The 23,028-nt window shown below is 34.8% G+C and overlaps 1 protein-coding gene and 1 pseudogene across 3 annotated transcripts in view; one reads left to right on the top strand and one right to left on the bottom strand.

Moving 5' to 3' along the window:
• UBE2E2 (ubiquitin conjugating enzyme E2 E2) overlaps nt 1-23,028 on the top strand; it is a 304,899-nt gene that overhangs the window by 110,717 nt on the left and 171,154 nt on the right. The gene's annotated exons all lie outside the window — the stretch shown is intronic.
• LOC308644822 (large ribosomal subunit protein eL43-like) lies at nt 10,980-11,522 on the bottom strand (annotated as a pseudogene). The gene has a single exon. The product of its transcript is annotated as a large ribosomal subunit protein eL43-like (transcript).

Below are 23,028 nucleotides of genomic sequence, written 5' to 3'. Positions count from 1 at the left end.
TTTTTTAGTTTTCAGTGGACACAACATCTTTATTTTATCTTTATGTGGTGCTGAGGATCAAACCCAGTGCCCTGTGCATGCCAGGCAAGTGCACTACCGCTTGATCCACATCCCCAGTCCAAATTTTAACACACACACACACACACTCACACACACACACACACACACACACATACACACACACGAGATATAATTTCCTTGTTACTTTTAAAATGTTCTTTAAAGTGGTACCTTAGGAAGAAAAACTAGCCAATATGTTTCATTTATAACTGCCAGGAGCTGAAATTTCCCAACACTAACCTCTGTTTCAGATTCCTGCTGTTGCTTTTGCACTATTAGTTGGTGTCAGCAGGGAGTTAACAGCACTCGATTTAACCTTGCTGTTTGTATTCTGTTTTGAATTTTTCTTTTTTCCTCATTTAACATCCTTACATAGATCCCCCACTTTAAAGATCTTGCATGCACCATGGGGTCTGTACGGTGAAAAGACTAGTGCTATAGTGCAGATAAGCACACAATAAAAGAACATTTAAAGATAATGTGAAGCTACAAGACCTTTCTTTCAATTTTTCTGGGCACATAAAAGCATTGGCTGTGAAAATCTTTGGAACAAGAGAAAAAACTGTGTAAGCCTATGTATGCTGTTATTTTTCTGTGAGAATTATAAACTTCTGTAACAATACGTAGGAACTATATTAGATGAGATTAATTATAGATTTATATTCATATAGTGGGGTATCTTTGTGACTGATATGCTTGAATCTGGTCATGAACAGAACAGTATCTCACCAGAAGCACTCCTCTCCTTCTTCCACATTAAAATTATAGAATCTATTAAGACTTGAGAGTACATCACTATTACTCTCAATTTGCCCTCTCACTCATCCTTTGGGTCTTTCTTGGCCTTTTTATCCTATAAATGCTAAACCTTATCTATTCTAAACAGTCTTTAGTAGCCTGATGGGAAGAACTTATAATTGAAGAGAGGTACCCAGGCCCCAAATCTCTACTTTGTCCTTAACCCACCCCTACTCCACCCTGGTATGGAAATATCTTCCTTGAAAGGGACTCCCTGGAGTCTTGATGAGTTTAAAGATTTACTACACTTTTTTTGGGGGGGAGGTACTTGACATTGAACCCAGGGATGCTTTACTATTGAGCAACATCCCCAGCCCTTTATTTTATTTTTTATTTTGAGACAGGTTTTGCAGACGGCCTTGCCAAGTAGCTGAAGCTGACCTTCAACTTGTGATCTTCCTGCCATTGTCTCTTCAATATCTGGGATTGCATGCCCAGCTAAGATTTACTACTCTTGTGAGTGGTCTTGAGTGATCTTTGTTCTTCCTGATCAAAGATCAATGAGTCAAGTACAAAGTTAGTAGAAATTGAAAGGAAAGAAGGGTGGCTTAAATTTTGGAGATCCTGTAATAACAGGAATAATAAAGACACTGTATTTTAGGATAAACAGGAAGGAGAGCTCAGCTTCTCAATTCCTTAGCTTCCAATTCCCTTCATTTCCAACCACTACTTTGCTTGTTGCTCTTCTCCTGGTCTCAAACCTGAGATTACACAAGTTTCATTTTTCATTTATCAGGCACTTTGCTAGGGACTGAAGACGTTCAACTATAGACAACAGCAAACACCTCCAGTGGAGTTGACAGAAACCTAGATCAGCTGTGTGTAGCAAGGAGATATACAACTTGCTACTCTAAGTAGGTATTTCAAAAGCATTTCTCCAAAGATGCCTTGCTTTAGTGATTAGGGAGTGTATTAACCCAGGTATTGTACTATAATAGTCCACTCTTACACTAAGATGTCACACATCTTGGCTCACACTTTGTCCGGGCATAATCTTTTCTCTCTCTCTCTTTCTTTCTTTCTTTCTTTCTTTCTTTCTTTCTTTCTTTCTTTCTTTCTTTCTTTCTTTCAAAAAGGGTAGCTATTTATTTATTTGTTCTAATCAGTTATACATGACAGCAGAATGCTTTTCTGCTGTTTTGTACATAAATGGAGCACAATTTTTGACTTCTCTGGTTTTACCCAAAGTAGGGTCACACCATTTGTGCAATCATACATAAACCTAGGGTGATGATGTCTGTCTCGTTCTACCATCTTTCTTACCCCGACGTCCCCTCCCTGGCCGTCCTTCCCTTTGCTCCATCCAAAGTTCCTCCACTCATCTCATGCCCCCTCCCCCCACTTACCAGAGAAAACATTCAGCCGTATTATTTTTAATAATAACTTCCCTGTCATTTTCAAAATGTTCAGATGAATACACAGAATTCTTAGTTTATGGGGAATGTATAGCAAAATCCCAAAATATTGACATATGATATTTAATATTTCATAAAAGTGGAAGAAAATAATGTTTTAAAATATCCTAAATGCTAATGTTCATTAACTGTTCTTCAGAACAAATAACTCTTTAGAAAGAATATTCTTATGACAATAATATAATACAAAATTCCTGTATCATTGCCTTTACAGTCAATATAAAATAGCTTTCTAATATTTTAAAGATTAAATCAAAGTAATGACATATAATCTTTATAACAGAACACTTAAAATTAGGAATTTGAGCTTTAAATAATAAAGTTAAATTCTTAAACTTTTGTGTTAGCCATTTCTTCAGTTAAAGGTAACTTTTATTTGTGGGTCTTCATTTTGAACTTTGTTTTTTAAACTCATATTAATGTAGAAAATATAATAATTAAAAACACATTGATTTTAGGAGGTAAATGTTCATTTATCTCTATTTGCCTTTTAAAAACAGATTACTTAATATAGATTATTCTGTATATTTAAATGTGTAAATGCCAACTAGAATAAGTAAAACATGTTTTGGTAAGAAAGCAATTTATTTTTTGAACTAAAACTAATCAACCATTGTTAGTATGCTATAAAATTGTACTTAAGAGAGATACAGACTCTAATTATTAAAGTTAATGGCCTCTAGTTACTTCACTTTCCCTCATCTAGGATATTAAGTATGCAGAACCGTGATTTAATTATCACCTGTTAATATTGGCTCTAAGTTTGTTTTTGTCTTTTCAGGATGAAACTAAAGTGATGAGCCAATTAAAAATCATTATCTTCCTACTTAAAATGCCAGTCTACTAACTATATCCATAGTATTGGATTTCCTGGGACTTTCAAGAAGGAATTTCTCTGCCTTAGGGATTGTTATGTTAAATTTCTGTTATTGTCCATTTGTCATTTTAATTTTTAAGTATCTAGATTATATAAAGTATTTTTTTCACATTACATATCTTAACCATTAAAGCAGTGGAGTTAACATTATTCTACAATAATAAAAGGAAAAAATAGGGATTGTGGGAGTATAGTACAGGGGTAGAGCACTTGTCTAACACGTGTAAGACCCTGGGTTTCATCCCCAGCACTGTAGTAAAGGTGGTGAAGTGGCAGGAATAAAAGAAATCTACCCTTTTATTTCTATTTGAACATTATAAAATGTAATAGAACACCAGAGGTTGTGGTGCAGTAGGAGGGTCTGCTTATCCTAAAATCTCATTGATATACACCAGAAAAGTATGCAATTGATTTACAATAATGTATTAGAAAGTTTGTCTCCTATGTTCTCCTTATGTACCATTCCACTGAAATCTAATTTTATCAGTTCACTCATGGGAATCAGACTCTGGAAAATTAATTTGCACAAACCAAACTCACAAGAAGTTTATTTATAAACTAGTAAATCACTTTTTAATTTGCCATGTGAATGCTGCCTGATCCAAAACTGAGAAGAATTCATATGATGATTTTGAGTTCCTACCACTCTCAGCATAGGCATTTCAGTGAAAATAAAGATGAATGTAAAGTTCCCATCCTCACTGTGTTTATACCGTGGTGAGAGGATTTGGATAAAATACAAGTGAGACTTTAATAAGTACATGGTTGATGTGTAGTGGTTAAATGTATAAGGCATGCCCCTTTCTTTTTACTATGTATACTCTTACAGTTAGGAAACTAAATTGAACTTTCCCTTAAACCATTGCTAGATAGTAGATTAACCCAGGCTGGCTTCAAACTTGTGATCTTCCTGCCTCAACCTCCTGAGTAGCTGGGATTATAAGTGTATGCCTTTGTAGTCAGTATCTTATTCTTTTTTTTTTTCCCCCTTTGGCATGTTTCTATATAAATAACCAGTCTTTAACCTAAAACACCTTTGCTTAGAGGTACACTCTAGAAACTGTACAAAGTTTTAAAAACTTTTCATTGTGACCAAATCTATGAAAAGCCCACTCTGCCTGCAGTTGTTGTTATATTAGCCTTTTTATTTCTGTACTATAGAGTCACAGCACATAGGGTGATTCCAAAGGTAGTGCATAAGGCAGAAATTAAATTAAGTACAAAGTATCCTTAAAAATTCCATAGTAGTCTATAAATTATAGTACATTTAGATTTGTTAAATATTATTTGATAATATAAGTGAATAATGTTTGGCAAAGTATATATAACAAAGTACATATAACCTAAACATAAATTTGAAAGTATTTTAATTTAAAAGAGTGTTTGTAGTAAGGAATCTTTATAAATTAAATAATGTATCTTATACATCTTCCATCATAACACCCAAGTTTGTAATTTTATTCCATCAATTAGATTATAGGTGGCTCACTCTAACAATATATTTTGCGATACTTTGTTTTAAAATATAGATAGTATAGGTTACTTTTGAGGAGTTTTCCTATTGTCAGCTTATTTTAACCACTTTATGTGGATTTGTTTTGTATGAGGATAAGAAGATGACCCAAGTGTGATTTAATGAATCGTGCAGTTTATTGCCATTCACATATAATTTTTTTTTTCTCTCAGGTTTATGATGCTTAAAGGGGGGGAGAATAATAGGAGCAAATCTTAACAGGGAATACACTAGTTTGATAAGGTACATTAATCACTTGGTGAATAAGTTAAAAATTTATTAAAGACTAGTTGCTCAGTTAGGATGGAAGCAGGTCTTTGTGGAAAGTAAAGTCTAATTAAAGATTGAGGTATACCTCAAACTTATGAGAAGTTTCTTGGGGAAAGCTATTTTTGACCAACACAGCAGAGATCCACGATGACTTGTCAGGTCCCTTGATGCTAGCGGGTGGTGCAGTTATTGGTGGACAAGTTTCAGAGCTGTGCTTGAGGCCTTGGGCTCTCTCCATCTTTGGAGAAATAGCTGGCAGACTATAGCCTGTGATGGCCTAATTTCTCAAAAAGTTTCTATCAGACTCTTAGGTTTATATATCTAGTTCTTAATTACAGTAGAATTATTCAAGTAGCAAACTAAGTGTTTGGAATCATCTTCATAGCTGTATAATAGGATTCTTATTGAAAACAGCCTTAGGGGCACCTCTTCTAGATTTGGATGATATTCATACTTTTTTTTATTATGTTCACCCAAACATATCACTGGCTAGCATTGGATCCCATGTTCTATCTCTGACTCTGGATAGCTTAACAGTCTACAGGGAAATCAAACCCCTGACCTTGCTATTCCTGCTCTTTACTAATCCAGCTGAGTCTCAGAATCCTTATACCTGAAGAATGATAAAATGGTCTCCTTTCGTAGCCACACCGAAGCAGAAACAACTGTGTCTGTATCTTTTAACCCACATCCATAGTGTGTAACTATGTGACTTTACTCATTATCATAGTAATTTTTAGGTGATTTTTAATGATATTGTTATTGGCACTAATTGTTGCCTAATCATTTCCATAGTGAGGTTAATACTTCTGTCTTTAGGAGACCAGATTTGCAGAAATCTTTATGTAAAAGCCTGTGGCAAAACTGGAATGATATTTTTCTTCATTTATTCATTAGATTTTGGATATCATACAGAATATTGAAAGGGTCTGATAAAAGGTGGGTTTTAGGATCTGGCACTGAAAATGTATAGAGCTGTCTCTGGTATCCAGGAGTTGTGTGTGAATGTTACTTCTTATACTTATTGGTTGAGTGACCTCTAACAAGTAACTTATACATTTCAAGCCTCAATTCTTTATCTCCCTTAGGGTTTTTGATATATTTAAATAAAATAATATAAAATGCTTAGTATAGTACCTGGTATATAATATGAAATTAATAAATATTGCTTATTTTTTAATCTTAAAAATGACATTTGGAATTTCAGGTTTTCAACAACTTTCATATACGTCTCTTAGATCCACTAGATACATACACTGTTGAATTCTCCCAGAATTTTACAATGCACAACCTTTTTAAAAAATTCTAATATTAATTTTCCTTCTTCCATGATATATTCTCATTCTCTCTCTCTCTCTCTCTCTCTCTCTCTCTCTCTCTCTCTCTCTCTCTCTCATTTCATTTTTTATTTTGAGACAGGGTCTCTCTGAGTTGCTGAGACTGGCCTCAAACCTGTGATCCCGCCTGTAATCCCAGCCGCTTGGGAGGCTGAGGCCAGAGGATCATGAGTTCAAAGCCAGCCTCAGCAACAGCAAGGACTGGGGATGTGGCTCAGTGGTTGAGTGCCCCTGAGTTCAGGCCCTGGTTTACCCGCCCCCAAAACAAAAACAAAAAACAACAACCTGTGATCCTCTTGCCTCAGCCTCTCAAATTGCTGGGATTACAGATGTGTGCCACTGTGCCTGGGCATGATAGTTTATTAGTCTGTTACAGTGTGAGGCAATGACTGTAGCTGAGAGGTATTAAAAGCAGAGCAGGAAACCACACAATTATATACATGCATTTATACATATCTAAAAAAGGAAATGTAGTCAATGAACTGAATATTCCCAAAGCTGACTGCAAATAAGGAGTGGAAGAATGCCACAGTTTTCTTTAAAAACAACTTTCATTAAAGTATACAGAAATTTCATTATAGAATACATTAAAACCTTTTTAGTGCTTCAAATGCATAATTCTATTATGATGGGGATAATACAGGAAAATATGTCTGTGAAGCAAAGGCTACTTCATCCTTCCAGATTGTAACAGCAGACATGCCAGACTCTTATCATCTTCTGGGACTAGCAAGTCAAGCCCATGTTTCTTAGAGACTGATTATATGAGCTGCTGGTGACACATGTTCATGTGTGTAAAATATTTATAGGTAGCTCTCAGTATTTATTAGTAATGTGTGATGAATTTTATGATCACCTGTTAATTGCAGGTGAATTGGCATTTGTTTTTGTTTCAGTTTTTATTTATTTTTTAAGTGTGTTAATGTAAAAACTCAACATGAAAATTAGTATGGGTTACAGCAAAAAGCACAAATGTTATAGTCAACTGGATAGTTTTAGAGACTGACAAACTAAACAAAGGTAGGTAGGTATTTGATATTTTAACTTGGAAGTATTTGTTTGCAGACCTAACTTTTGAGAGAAGAATAAAATAATACCCGTGTTGTATGACAAATAAATCTCTGTGACTTTCTTTAACTGTTACTTTTTCAGTAGCAGTGGATGGTACAAATCCTGAATTGTGGTACATACATGTCTTAGTGACTGAAATGTTCTCTTTACAATCAGCACAGCTATATAGCTATAGAAATCTTTGGGAGAGGAATGCCTTTGAAAATACTGATTGACTGGCTCGTTATAAGATTGAATATCTGTGATCATTACAGTACTGTAAATATTTGAATATGTAGTTGTAATGAACTCCTTACTCCTGAAAAAATGTTCTACATAGATTCCCCAATGTAGCTTTAAGTTTATTTATTGAGATCCATTGTTATGTCAGGCAAGGTGCTAAGCTCCAAGTATACAGAGTGGTGAACAAAGTGTAATCATGATGGAGAGACAGATGGTAGACAATTAAATGCACCACCTCACTGAGGAGATGACTTCTCAGTTGAAAACCTGAAGGGAGAAGGACAAGTAAGGTCTAAGCAAAAAGAAAATGTGTAATGACTAGGGCAGGAAGGAGTTCCGGTTTGTTAAGACAACCTCAAAGTAAGCTTGCACAGTGGGAACTTGGTGAATGCAGGGAAGAAAAATGAGAGATGAGATGGGAAAAGGAGGCAGCCGTCAGTTTGGCAGTCTTTCTCCTAGATATTGTCAATGTTATTCTAATAAATTAACTCAGTGAAACCACATGGAAGATATATAAATATAAAGGAAGGTGTATTAAGAAAATCTGAATATCATGGGAAAAAAATCTATAAATTTGCTAAGTTTTTGTATTTGGAATTTAAAAACAAAATAGGCAAACCCCCAAAACATCCTTTGTTGAAATTACTGTAAATAAGGTCTCTAATTGTTCAGCTAACCTACAAACAGATGGCTACTTGGGAGTGCAACAAGAATTTCTTCAGTTTTTAGATGCTCCCTGTGGCTACAGGACATGGTCTATCATGACAGAACCCATGATGGTAATATCATAGTGGGGTTAATGAGTGGAGTCTTCATGCCTCCTGCTTTCTTTGCTGGAAAGGATGCTTTATTTATTTATTTATTTTCTAATGACTTTTAGATAATCTTACTATAAATCTTCCTTTTGGTATCTTTTGTTTTTATTTTCCCACATTAAAAATAAACGGGAAAAATGTATTTTCAACTTAGTCTTAGCTTTAAGGTATAGATAACCACTGGATTCAAATCAGATGGTCAGATATTTCTAGGGAAATGTGAAGATAAATGGGTAGAAACAGATTTTTGGTAGCAGAGTGAGAAAAATGCTGTCAGTTTCTCCCCACTCCTTTCTTTCTTTCTTTTTAATTTTATTTTAAGAGACAAGGTCTCATTATATTGCTTCAAACTCCTATGTTCAAACAGTCCTCCTGTCTTAGCTTCCCAAGTAGCTGGGACTACAGGGGCATTCCAGAAAACTATCTAATATCCCTCCAAATCTGTAAAACTCATTAAGTAGAAGAAAAAAAATGTTAACTAATTATAAGTCATTAGTTTATGCACATGTCTCAGAGAAAGATAGGGAAAGGTATGGAATTTGTTTAGGAAAATATCCCTAAGGTGATGAAGTATGTGTTAAGTCATTCCCTTGGAGAGCCCCTCATTACTCTGTTGGACCTTCCTGCCAGTATCTTGCTGGCCAAAATTCTAGTTAATAGATCATTTCTTTTCCTCTTGAATTACACTAATATCAGCAGGAGGAGACAAATTACTTATTCAAAGATACTGCATAACATTTATGCATATGAATTTAGATGTACCTGCTAGTATCATTTTCTATAGTTGAGAATTCACTTCACAGTTCATTCTGATTGGGAACATGATTTCACACAGTTCCAGTTTTATTTGTTTATTTACTTTTAGAGGAAAATAAACAAGTTTTTGTTTTGTTTTTTGGTATGGTGGTGGTTGTGTTAACAATCATTTTTTAGATGCCAATGCTTTAGGCCATTGTGACTTGGGGAGTGGAGGAAGATGTAGACTGAAAAGGTTGGAGTTAAGGTTGGGGTTGGTCGTTGTCCATAGTCTAAAGGATGCTTCTGCATCCTGCTGCTCTTTTCCCATCATGCCAATTCTTCTGAATAACCCATTTTTAAAAACTGCTATTGTAACTTGAGAGGTTGTTAATTATACTTATCACTGACACTTTACCAGGATTAACAGTTTTATTGCTCTAGCTTGTGAAATGTCAAACAAGATAATGTAAAACATACTACTGATAAATACTGTATTTTAAAATCTTAAGCACTGTTTTTACTATAAGCGTATCAATAGCATATTGGCAGAGAAATTGATATTCATATTTTAAAGTGACTTCACATTTTTATTTGGGGTAATAAATGATACTGATATTCACTGCACATATTATATTATTTTAACCAAATTCACCATCTTTCAAAGTTGTTTGAAAATCATAGCATTCGGTTCCCCAAAAGTCAAAGGCTGAATGATTTCTCTCATGTGTGGAAGCTAATCCAAAATGGGGCAAGGCAGGGGGAAGGGGAAAGAAAGAGAGAAAGGAAAAAAAAGGGAAAGGGAGTTTTGTCACAATAGAGAAAAGATTAGTAGAGTAGATTAAGGAAATTGAGAGGGAGGAAGGAGAGATAGGGGAAGGGCAGTGGAAAGAATCTAATAGAACTTGCATATGTACATACATGAATATACCACAGTTAATCTCAGCATCAAGTATATCCACAAAACACTAATTTCAAAAAACTATAAATAAATTACTGAACAATCAGAGAGTGGAGGGGAGCAGGAGGATGGAGGAAGAGGGAAGAGAGAAGGGCTGGGTTCTGAATTAGAGCAGTTTATATTCCATGCCTTTGTGATTATGTCAGAATGTAGCCTAGTGTTATATATAACAAAAAGAATAAATAAATAATGAGAACAGATATTATAACATTGCTTCTGAGCTTCAGAAGCTAGCCCAGAAGATAATTAAGATCCATGATTTGAGTAGTATTTAGTCATATTATGAATGTCAGGAATTGTGACCCCTTAAATAAATGACTGTTTAAAGACTTGTTTCTTTATACATTTGAAATGTGCAAAGGATCAGACGAGAGAGGGAGTAACTTTTTTTTTTTTTTTAATCAAATTACAGGCCAGGCACAGTGACTGCACGCCTGTAATCCTAGCAGCTCAGGAGGCCAAGGCAGGAGGATCACAGTTCAAAGCCAGCTTCAGCAACTTAGCAAGACCTTATCTCAAAATAGAAAATAATTTTAAAAGGTGCGGGCTGTGCTGGGGATGTGGTCAAGTTGTTAAGTACCCCTGAGTTCAGTAAACCACCCCACCCCACAAAATCACAAAAGTCAGTTGTTTCTTATGACAGGAGGTAAGAGGCAATAGGGATAATATACAGGTGTAAATCTTGAAGGGCATTGTAATCCATATTAAGGATTTCTTTAACTGAAGACAAATAAGAGTAGTTGGAGAGTTTTATTTATTTATTTATTTATTTATTTATTTATTTATTTATTTATTTATGTATGTATGTATGTATGTATATCCTTTGTGTATTTTAGCATATTTTACCTTTAAAACAAATTTTGTACAATATCAATGTATCTCGGAGTAGTTGAACAGTGTTTTAAAAAAACAAAAAAAGCTGAGTATATACTAAGCCATAAGACTTAGTTTCGTGCTGTTATCATCTGACTACTGAAGAAAAAAAACCTGAATTACAATAACCCATCTAGCAAAATTTTCCAATTCAAATTAGAAGGCTTCAATTTACAAATCTTTTGAAAGGGCAATATTAATGCAATTCACATCAGAACATCCAGTTAATACAATTAACAAACAAACCACAATTTTGCTGTATGGTAGAACTTTCTACTGGTCTTTCAATTCCTTCAGTCTTCTGATTGCAGACTTGACTGTGACGGCAGAAGTGGTGTTGTAGGTCTAGGCACCACCAGCCACTGTTTTCATGCAGGAACCACAGTGCCAGATCCCCACAGCCCGTCTCTTCATCTTGGTTTTGCCACAGAAGGAACATGTGTACTTGGCGTGCTGGCTGATTTCGATTTTCTTCACCATTTTCCGGAGGGAGGCACCGTAGCGGGTCCCATATTTACCAACGATTCCGACTTTCTTAGTGCGTTTAGCCATGTCGCCGCGACTTAGGCCTGAGACCGAAGAGCAGTTGGAGAGTTTTAAATATTTGTAAAAGTAACACTTTCAGGTTAGAGTTTTATAATTTATATTCAGGTTAGAGTTTTATAGTTTATATAATTTATATTCTTTATAAGTTCTGTACTTTAAAATCTTCAGCACTGTTTTTACTTTGAGCATATCAATAACATTTGGCAGAGAAGTTGATATTCATATTTTTAAAATGACTTCAAATTTTAAAATGTGAAGGATTTGATGGAAGAATAGTTTTGAAAAACATTTAAGATGTTTTACCCTTAATGTGGGTGAGAATCGATTGGATGTAGGTGTAGGAGGGAGGGGTGAGAAACTCAGTTTTTGCCTAGGCAATGTGTGAATAATGCGTACATTTTTTTTTGAGGGGATGTAGCAGAATAACTCACATATGGGCATTCTAATTTAAGTTATCTTTGGGACGTCTAAATGGAAATGTTCAGTAGGCAATTGTACATACAGATTAGCAAACTTGGAGGAAAGGTGGGTGTGGTAACTTGTACATGTGATCCCAATGACTTGGGAGGCTAAGGCAGGAGAATCACAAGTTAGAGGCCAGCCTCAATAATTTTGTGAAATCCTGCCTCAAAATAAATAATAAAGTTGGGAAATAATGTAGCTCAGTGGTAGAGTGCTCCTGGATTCAATTCTCAGTCTTTTCTTTCTAACCACCCCCCCTAAAAAAAAATCACAAAACACCTTAGAAGAAAAGAAAAGCTCTGGATGTGGGTTATAGATTTGGAAGTCCAGCAAATGATTATTAAATATAGGGACATAAGTGAATCACAAATATATATAGAATGAGGAAGAAGTCAACTGGCTCTTAAAATGATCATTGGATCAACCCACTGATTAGGTTACATTTCTCATAACCTAATCATCTTTGAACATCCCTAACATGAACTTTTTGTGGAATACATTGTATCCAAACCATCACTATCCCATATTCTTCTTTGTTGTTTAATAACTGGTATTATTTTAGTAGGTTCTACTTTTTTCAGTGGAAATGTACATCATTTTAGGCATGTTGTGGGTTGAGTTGCCATCTATAGGCCAATCTGTGAACCTAACCATTATTGATCACTTCTTTGAAAAAATGCATTTCTTTTCTTTTCTTTTGTTCTTTTTAGTCATACATGGTGGTAAAGTACAATTTGACTTATAATTTGACATAGAAGACTTCTAATAAATTAATTCCACAATTGATCTAATATGTCATGTACTAAAGGAGGGAGGAACATTCATTACACTGGAAATTTAGCTGTTTGGACATTTAATATAACTTTAAATTCTCTTTTAGATGGATTAAAAATATTGCATCTTGATAATAATAAAAGGATCATATTTCTAATCTAATGTTGTTTGTGATTGCTTTAAAGAATCTAATTCTTTTCATGCTTTTAATTAATCATCCTAGTCTGAGTTGCAATTGTTATTGTATATTCATTTATTTGCAAGCAGTTGATTTAGAATCATGTTCTTTTTTAGTGACTTTGCTGTAAAAGAATCCATTTCTGATTATTGTATTCACAGAAACAATTGTTTCCTGTCTGCCCTGAGCTGTATTTTATCATTTGGTGCTGTGATTCCATATGCCCTTAAAACATTTCTTCTTTCTGCCTGATTTGTAGTTCCTGTTTTAGATCATGATGTAGCAGCTGCTTGGATAGCCTTCTGCCATCACTTTTCAATAGTTAGGTAGCATTCCATGTGGCTTCAAGGATGATAAATTGGCAAGACTCCAGTGCTTGTATTGTAATCCTGCTTTGTCATGTAACATTGTATATCTCTTAGCTGACACTGATGAAACTGCATAAGAAATCAGATATGATCTTAGCTGAGCCAAATCACAGTTTCACATGCAGGGTTGGGTTATGTTTTGATCAATTTCATGGCAAAAACTCTCTCTATTTCATAAAATTGCATTATTTCTTTAATGTGTTTTCCATTCACCAGTCTGTTCTTTCATAGTTTTGATTCCTGGGATGCATTTACTGATTTGTACTTGGATTGACATAGGTCCCCTCAAAACAAACTGAATTTAACTGGTGTGGTTTAACTCACATATGCTCTGTTCCATGAGTATATATTCTGTTATTATATATTAGAATGTATATATCTGACCTTCTAAAGTTTTTTCTAAAATTATTTTCCCTGACATTAGAGTCATTTTTCTCAGACATACATACTTATGTCTGCTTAGTGTCCTAACAAATCAGTCTCTGTTAGGGACTTTAAAAACTTTGCATATTAGGACCTGTTTATAGGAAATTGGGAAAAATGTCTCAGTGTTAAAAGGAAATTAGATTTGTCAGTATATTGCTTCCATTTACATACTACATTAATGTGTTACTTAATGATAGAGGCACTGTCTGAGAAATGTTCCTTAAGTGCTTTTGTCATAGCATGTAGAGTCCACTTTAAAGGAAATGTATGAATCTGCTTTCATCATAACATGGCATACTTTTGCAGTAATATTGTGTTTTTAAAAAGTGAAATGAGTACACTCTCAAAAATGATGATGAAATATATAGTAAATACTGAAACTAATAACAGCCATTTATTATCAATAAGTATATATTGTACATAATTGTGCTATACTTTTGTACAATTGATATCGTAGAATCTTTGTTTACACCAGTATCACCACCAATGTGTGAATAATACCTTGTGTTACTATGTGCATTGCATTATTTCCACCATTAGGATATCACTAGGCAATAGGAATTTTTCAGCTTCATTATAATCTTATGAGACCACTATTGTAAATATGATGGACCAATAAGTTGCTAGGGCACATGACTATTACAGAGTCAAGATGCCATCACCATAGTTTTTTAAAAATGGTTTTAGGACTATAGCTTAATTTTGGTTATTATTTAACTACTACTTGTACATTAAATTAGGAATAGCATTATATAAATAAGTAACAAAAAATGTCTTGCCTTTTACTTAGTGAAATTCATAAAAGTTATTGAAAGTATTCCTAATCTAAAGCAAAATTGTTATTTATACTTTGATGAGGCAGAATGAATGATTAAAGGACACATTGGCAGCAGGAACATAAGAAGAAAACCAAGGACATGAATAACCTACACATTGTAGTAGCTTGCCCTAATATTTGAAAATTGACTTTGTCCTTGGATGATTCACAACTTTAAGTCAACATCAGTGTTACTGCCAAATTGATGATTCAGTTTCTAAGTGTTTCTCATTAGTAACTTTCTAATAGATGAGAAAAGTGAATTAAAGAATGTTGCCACAATAGTTTCATTAATTACATGAAGAATTTGAATTAAAATCAGTCTAAAATTGTTGCTTTTCAAATGATTAGTTCAAGAAAACAAAGGAGACTTCCACTTGTCTGTCCAGAGGTTAAATGTTTTACTATTTTTTTAATAGTAGGTAATTTATACCAGCTTTCCCAAATCACTTAGGATTTGTTTTAATAAGGTTTTATTTTTATTTTTGTGGTGTTGTGTCTGGAAACCCAGGGCCTCACACATGCACAGCATGCACTCTTGAGCTATGTCCCAGATTGTGTGTGTGTGTGTGTGTGTGTGTGTGTGTGTGTGTGTGTTGCTGGGGATTGAACCCAGGGCCTTGTGCATGTGAGGCAGGCACTCTGTCAACTGAGCTATATCCCCAGCCCTGTCCTTAGATTCTTAATGAATTTTAGTATGTTTCTATAACTGTTAACTGATTTCATAAAACAGTATTTATTTTGTAGAGGAAGAGATGGCTTACATGGGGACCCAAAAACAACTTTAAAAGGAGATTGGTTTTATTTTGTGTCAAAGGCTTGCAAGAGAGCACATCTCTTTTTTTTTTTTTTTTACTATTTTCTGTGTAGGTATACTTCTTGTAGTTTGTTTCAAACTTCTTATAAGCTATGAATCAGGATGATCCATTTTTTGTCTGGACTTTTCATCAGTTTATCTACCACTTTGGTGAGAAACAAGATCATATATTTACTGAGGGCCTATTAATGCCTTGAACCTTATGTCTTTTAGATAAGATATTTGTAAAATGGATGAGATGACTCCTTCAGACATTTCCTGGTTTTCTTCTTTCTTTTTTAATATTTTAGTTGTAGTTGGACACGATACATTTATTTATTTATTTTTATGTGGTGCTGAGGATTGAACCCAGGGCTTCACACATGCTAGGCAAGTGCTCTACTGCTGAACCACAACCCCAGCCCCCTTTCCTGGTTTTCAAAAGAATAATTATTTGAAGTTATCTTGGGAGCTGGGGTTGGTTTCAGAGAAGTGTTATCTCAGTCATTATGTCCCTCAAAATAATGGTGATGAGGGAGAGTGAAATACTTAAAAAATCATATAAAATTTGTTACAATTATATTGAAAAATCTGGTGTATCTGGAAGTTTATTTCTATATGTTTATTAGCACTTTAAAGATATTGTTTACTTCCTTCAAAGTCAGCCTCAACTTTGTGTCTGGTAATGTAGGCTTTTAGGGAGGACTTGATGATGAAGTGTTAAAGTCAGGAGGATGAAGAGGATGATCATTTGGGAACTTTTTTTTGTGTGTGTGAATTAAAATAACACGAATCCTGATAAACATTTAAAATAAAATGGAGCTGTTTTTTAAGTGAATGTTTTCCAGAGCTGTTTCATGTGAGTGAAGATGTGGGAAAGAGAGCATAATATTAACCAATAGGGGCTTATTTTTAGGAAAGAATAAATATACATTCACCAAGTAGCTAGAGAACTTCTTGAGTCCTACGTTATGAAATGTTAGATTGTGTTGTAGATGCAAAAGTCTTAGCAATTCAGAGAAACCATCAGTCTGGGTTTACTGTCAAGGAAGCTTCTTGTAGATTTTGGCACGTGGGCTTTCCACATTTATATGCTGGAATTTTTCTAATAAAGGAGAATGAAATGCCAAGAAATTAGTAACAACTTAACCTTGAATATAAATGGTAGCTGCTATCATTATTTTATTTTTATTATTCTGTGAGAATTGGAGAAATTTGGGAAGGAAAGTTGTGTAGTTGAAAGATAAAAATATTTATCAAATTTTTATTATAAATTCAGAACTATTCATTTTGGAAACTAAGACATTTGCTCAATTTGTCATCTGTTGGCCACCTGCTTCCCTGGTTTTCTTTATAGTTTTATAAATAATACATTGGCCCCCATGTAAATTTTTTTCAGTTTTTCTAATTAAAACGCTTGCATAACTTATCATGTCAAAGTCAACTATCTGGAAATTATTTTTTTTTCCATGAGCTTAAAGTAATTCTTAGGCCAGAGGTAGTTAAATTGGTGTGGGTGTGTGTGGATGAGTGCTGGGTTGGGCTTTGAGAGACTTTGAGTGGTTATCATAGGATCACCATGAGGTAAGAGAGAATTGAACATAAGAGATACTTGGACATGAAGTTCACCTGCTTCTAATTTTGATATGAATGGTAGTTAAGAATGGAAGTGTTTGCTAGTTCAAACTGTCAGTATGTAGATGCCCTACCTGTTCCTTTAGGTAGAGTTGGGTTGAGCTGGAGAGTTGTAGATCTTGAAGGCACAAGGTGGCAAAGCTGAGCAATTTATCCAGACCCTCTTGGAGTATGTGTAATGCAGCAGAAATCATTCCAAATACTATATCTAGCAAAATAGGTCTACTAGGTTTTTGGCTGTAGGTGTTATTGTTGGAATGATCTAATAATCTAGTAATCTATATCAGATGATGCAATCAGGGATGATGGGTGTGAGTTGTCAGTGTTCTCTTACAGAGTACATCTACAAACAGTCCCAAGAGTTTTCTTTTTTTTAAGACAAATATTGTATGATTCCATTTATTTGAGATACCTAGAATAGGCAAATTCATAAAAACAAAGTCAAATAGAGATTACTGGGGATAGAAGCTAGAGGTAAATGGAGAGTTACTGTTTAACTGGTAGAGTTTCTGTTTGGAATGTTGCAAAGATTTTGGGAAGTGGATGTTATGGCTTTACAAACATTGTGAATATATTTGATGACATGGAATTGTATATTTAAAAATAGTCCAATAAATGTTATTTTACCACAATAAAAGGAGCAATCAGTTACTCTCAATTTAAAAAGACAAGGTAAAAAGAAAAGGTACAGTAATATTCCTCTTATCTGAAGGGGATACATTATAAGACCTCTAGTGGAGGCCTAAAGCTGTGGATATTGCTGAATTCTACACCTATTTTTGTTTTTCCCGTACATGCATACATACATATATAATTTATAAATTAGGGACAATAAAAATTTAATAGTAACTAGTAATAAAATAGAACAAGTTATAATATACTGTAATAAAAATGTGAATGTGATTTCTTCTTTTTTCAAAAGTCACAGTAAGTACCAATATTTTCATATCAAGGTTATCTGCAGGTAACTGGAGCTACAGATAATGGAGAACTCATTAAATAGAATGCTAAGGAGACCATTGGCAAAGTGCCAAACTAGAGCAAAGATACTGGCCCAGAGCTATGTAGCAGGGCTATTTAGCCTTATAGCACTAAATGTCTTCCTTGTGTGTGGTGAGAGCTAAGTAAAAAAGAGCTTGCCTAAGTCTTAAAACCTTACTCATGGATCCATCTGGTGAGGTCTCCCACTTGGTACCCAAGAGTGCTTGTTTATTGAAGCTAGGTCTTAGAATCCAATTAATGAAGTTTTTATACAATTATGCATTTGGGGTTTCAGTAGAATTTCAGTTTTTAGTACAACCAACTGTCGTCAGTTGCTAATATAGTCAGTCTAGATGTTCCCACACATGTGGGAATAGTCTTCAATGTTCTTTGTGACTTTTGGAGAAATAGTTTTTATGAAAATTATTCAATATGGCTTATTTGGTACAGAATATATTTTCAAAAAATATGGACATTTTGTTCAAATAAATGTAATTTTCTTTACCTGACATACTAGTTTTTTCCAAAGTGTGTGATTGAGCAGATGTCAACTAGTTCATTGGTTTTAAAAAATATGCTCCTCAGTATATAGTTAGATATTTCTCTACCTTAACAAACAAACAAACAAATGTAACTCTCTTGGATAAACAAACAAAATGCCACAGCCTTCTTAATTTGAAATTTCAAAATAAATCATTCAGGTATTTCTGATTCTGTTTAGCCTCCTGAGTTTGTATAATGAGAGATATTTGGTTAAAAGTATTTCTCTCTGAGTTTTGGATGAAAGCTTGTGTATCAAAACAACAGTATAGCATCATCTCAAAGAATTTGTTCACTTCCCATGTCTGGTAGCATGAATTCATTTAGGGAGCATTTGCTTTGTGAGTGATGTAATTATCATGGCTTCAAAATAATAAAATGATATCAGTAGAATGAAATGTTGATTTAAGACCTTGTTAGCTTCTTATTTTGTGGAATGCCCTTTTAATATAAAGATGTTTCATAAGAATATCATTCCATAGGATAAATAAAGATATTCCATGGGAATGGAATATCTCTTCCAGTATAAAATATATAAAATCCATACCAATTTCTGTTTCTGGTGGCTAACCTTTACATACAAGTAGGTGTTTAGCATGTAAATATAACTATGGGGTATGAAAAAATTTAAAGAACTCGATCATTGACCTGTGTAACAAAGTATTGTTTGGAGGTTTTTTGTTTGTTTGTTTGTTTTTGGTTTGTTTTTTAATGTAGAGCCTATTATAGGTTATAGTGAGACCAATGGCAGAGTAGAAAGTCCCTTGTTGAGATAAGCCTTAATATGGTCTACTGAATAATATATATAACATTTTTCTTAGTACTTAACCAATTTACTCACTCGTTCATTTAATAAATTGAGTACCTGCTCTGTACAAGACTCTGTGTGAGGTCCTTCATCTTGGTGCCTGACCACATGGAAGTGAAAATCTATTGATGTTCTCTATTCAAGAGGTGATATTTATAGTCTGGAGGCAGATGGCTTGGATTCGCATTCTGGCTGCTTGACCTTGGGTTAACTTTTTATGTAGTTAAAGAAAGGAAGAGTAGGAGGGTTACTCAGTAGAGTAACTACTTTATTAGGATTTGTGAATATTAAATAAATTTGTGAAGGACTTAGGATAGTTGGCTATAACAGATGTTAGCTCTTTTTATTATTTTAACACAGATGCTTAGAAAAATTACACACTAATAGGATCTTGGCCCTGTCTAGAAGAGTCAAGGATGATATTCCTGGGGATGTGATTTGGTCATGAAAAGTTGTTGACTGATTAAGTAGGGAGAAACAAGTAAACTGAGCATCCTCAGGCTGAGAAAAGTAAATTTGAAGGCCAGGAAGGAGCGTGACCAGAGCTTGCCAATGTAAAGAGCTTAGTGAAGACAAGGCAGAAGAAATGATGGAGGCAGCCTTAGAAGCCTGTGAAGGATGTTTTAAAGCAAGGTAGTAACATGACTGAATTTTCATTTTACAACAATTTCTCTGAATTCATACAGCAAACTGTACTGAAGTTGAATATATGTGAGGAACACAATCAAAAGGCTATTGAAAGTGCAATGACAGAACTCAGTGTAAGGTGGAAGATAGATGGACAGAAGTATATCCATCAGAATATATGAAGAGATAAAGTAGACATGACTAAATGTTTTATGGGATATGAAGGATGAAGAAGAAGTGTCAGTGAAGACTACCAAAGTTTCAGGTGAAAAGACAGATTTCAGATAAGAAGTGGAGGGAATATTTTGAGAAACTTGTATCAGTCAGTTTTCCATTGCTATGACAAAATGCCTGAGAAAATCCACTCATAAAGAGCAAGGTTTGGGCTGGGAATGTGGCTCAAGTGGTAGTGCGCTTGCCTGGCATGAGTGCGGCCTGGGTTCGATCCTCAGCACCATACAAATATAAAGATGTTGTGTCCGCCGAAAACGAAAAAATAAATATTAAAATTCTCTCTCTCTCTCTCTCTCTCTCTCTCTCTCTCTCTCTCTCTCTCTCCCCCCTCTCTCTCTTTTAAAAAAATAAAAATAAAGAGCAAGGTTTTATTTTGGCTCATGGTTTCAGTCAATAGTTGCTTGGGGCCCATGGCAGCAAGTACATTGGGGTGGGAGCACATGGCAGAGGAAGCCTGTACTACTCATGGTAGCTAGGAAGCAAAAAGACATAGGAAGCGACTGGGACCCAATGTTCCCTTCAAGGGCATACCCCCAGTGACCTAACTTCCTTTCACTAGACCCCACCTATTGAAGATTGAACCACCTCCCCAAAGTATCACAGGCTAGCAACCAAGCCATGGGCCTTTGGAGACATTCAAGATCCAAACTATAACACTGATGACATGCTAGAGTTAGCTAATATTGAGGAAGTTCTGGAGCAATGATTCTCAAGGTGCTAGACCAGCAGCATCAGTATTACCTGAGAACTTGTCAAAATATCTTAAATTGTCAGGTCCTTCCATGGACTTACTAAATCAGAAAACTTGGGTATGAGACACCCCTATTCCATATTTTAACAAGCCCTTGATATTTCTGATGCATAAAAATGTTTGAGAACCACTGTTTTTAGAAGCAATGGTGGGAAGTTTTTGGAAGAGGGACAGATGAATGCTAGAATCAAGCCATATACTTGCTGAGTTCTATGGAGTATTAGTGCCTTTGATCAGAGGTTAGCAAACTGTAGCCAATGGGCCAAATTCGTTTTGCCACCCATTTTTGTACAGGCCATAAGCTCAGAATAGTTTTTATAACTCTTTTGATGGTTTTGGGGAAAAGAAATTAAAATGATATGAAATTCAAATTTCAGTATCCTTAATGTTGTATTGGGATGCATTTACATTCATGTATATGAATATTTTCTTTGGTTACTTTGGTTCTAAGATGCAGGAGTTGAGTGAGTAACTGAGAGAAAGCATACAGAGCAGGATATTCTTACTATCAAGTCTTTTATAGAAAAAAACTTGCCAACTTCTACAGTAAAATGTACTGGTTTTAGTGATTGATGAAAACAGTATGGGGAGTTCAGTACTCCAGTCTCTGGGCAGAGCCTAATGGACAGATGTGTCAACTTGCTTTATTTCAAATTGCTTTGTGCTTTATAGGGCAGAACCCATAGTTTTGCCTGGTAGTAACTTACCTGGTATTTTTTGTAATAATTCTTGGAGAATTTTTTAATGAAAATGATTCAGTATTATTTATTTCATGCAGTGATGTTATCTTGGTATTGAATGTCCTGTAAGAAGATCCTACATTTTCATTTAAATGTATAAATGATCCGAGATCTTCAAGCATATTCTCCATGAGTATATGTCAGATAAGATTCAATCCTATCATGGGGAAAAAAATTGAAACTTTAGATATTTTTGCTTTTGATATTGATGGGGAAACTTCTTGTCAGCTAGCCTTCCTACTAAGAACAACTAGAGCATAACAAAACAAAATCTGTTTGAAGATATCAGGGAACTGATAAGGCATCGAGGATTTAAGTGGTCCTATTCTTCACCCTTATTTCTAGCTCAATCTCAGCAGTTTAAGAATCTGAGCAGAGATTCTGGTGCTGTTCTGGAACTAGAAATTTAAAAATTAGAATCCTGAAATTACTAAGAAGAAGTGGTCTAGGTAAACACACACTTTTGTTTGAGATTCCAAAAGGTAGAATGGTAATCAGAAAGACAGCCCAGGCTCCAATCAGTTCAGTTCTTGATTGGAATAAGGTGATCTGCTAGAGAATTGCTTTGATTTTATTTTTATTAAACTGAACTATTAATCAGTAAAGCTATTGAACCTAATAATTATGACACCCGTGTGGACACTGGGAAAAACCAAGCCAGTCGGAAGGAAAAATGTTCTTCTTCTTAAATAATGAAAGAGGGAGAAAAGGACCATTTATGTGAGTAAACCTTCGTTTTCTAATGTCATGGACTGTAAGTGTGGGAAAGCTGAAAGAAGCCTGAGGCATGGTCATAAAGATGATCTGTTAAGAACCAACTTTATTCCTCATAACCTCCCTCATAATGTATTGAAAACTACATTGAGTCCCTTACAACTTTCCTCTTAAGAAAAAACCAAACAGAAAATGGGGGCCAGATAGCAGCCAAGTTTGTGGATTTTCATGTAGTCATTTCCTGGTAACTATCTGAGGCAGTGTCCCAGTGCCTGCAAATCCTCTGCCTGGGTATGAAGGCTAAGAAGAGGAAGATAGGCAACTGGTATCATTTCTGGTTTTTTGTTCCAGTGCGTTTGAAGTATTTAATTTGTTGAAACATGCAAGTAGGTTGTAGAATGTTAAAACAACAGGTCTACCTATAAATTATCCAAGCTGAGAATCACTCTACAACAATAGAATGAGAATAGAAGTAAATTTTTCAGAAAAGTAGACCTCTGAGCTTAGTTATTCTTTTGTTTTGTTTTGTTTTCCCCAATTCATATTTAAGAAGTCTCCCTGGGAGCGGTGGGGGGGGGGGGCGGGGGCAGTATTGGGGTTGGACCCAAGCCGTTGAGCATTCCAGTGCCCCAGCACCAGACCTACATTTAAAAAAAATATTGTTTATAAAGTTGAATCCAAAAT

Source organism: Spermophilus citellus, assembly GCF_964194105.1.
Source record: "Spermophilus citellus genome assembly, chromosome: 3".
Lineage (NCBI taxonomy): Eukaryota > Metazoa > Chordata > Mammalia > Rodentia > Sciuridae > Spermophilus > Spermophilus citellus.
Note: the sequence above shows the minus strand (reverse complement) of the source record. Positions and strands in the feature narration are given on the sequence as shown.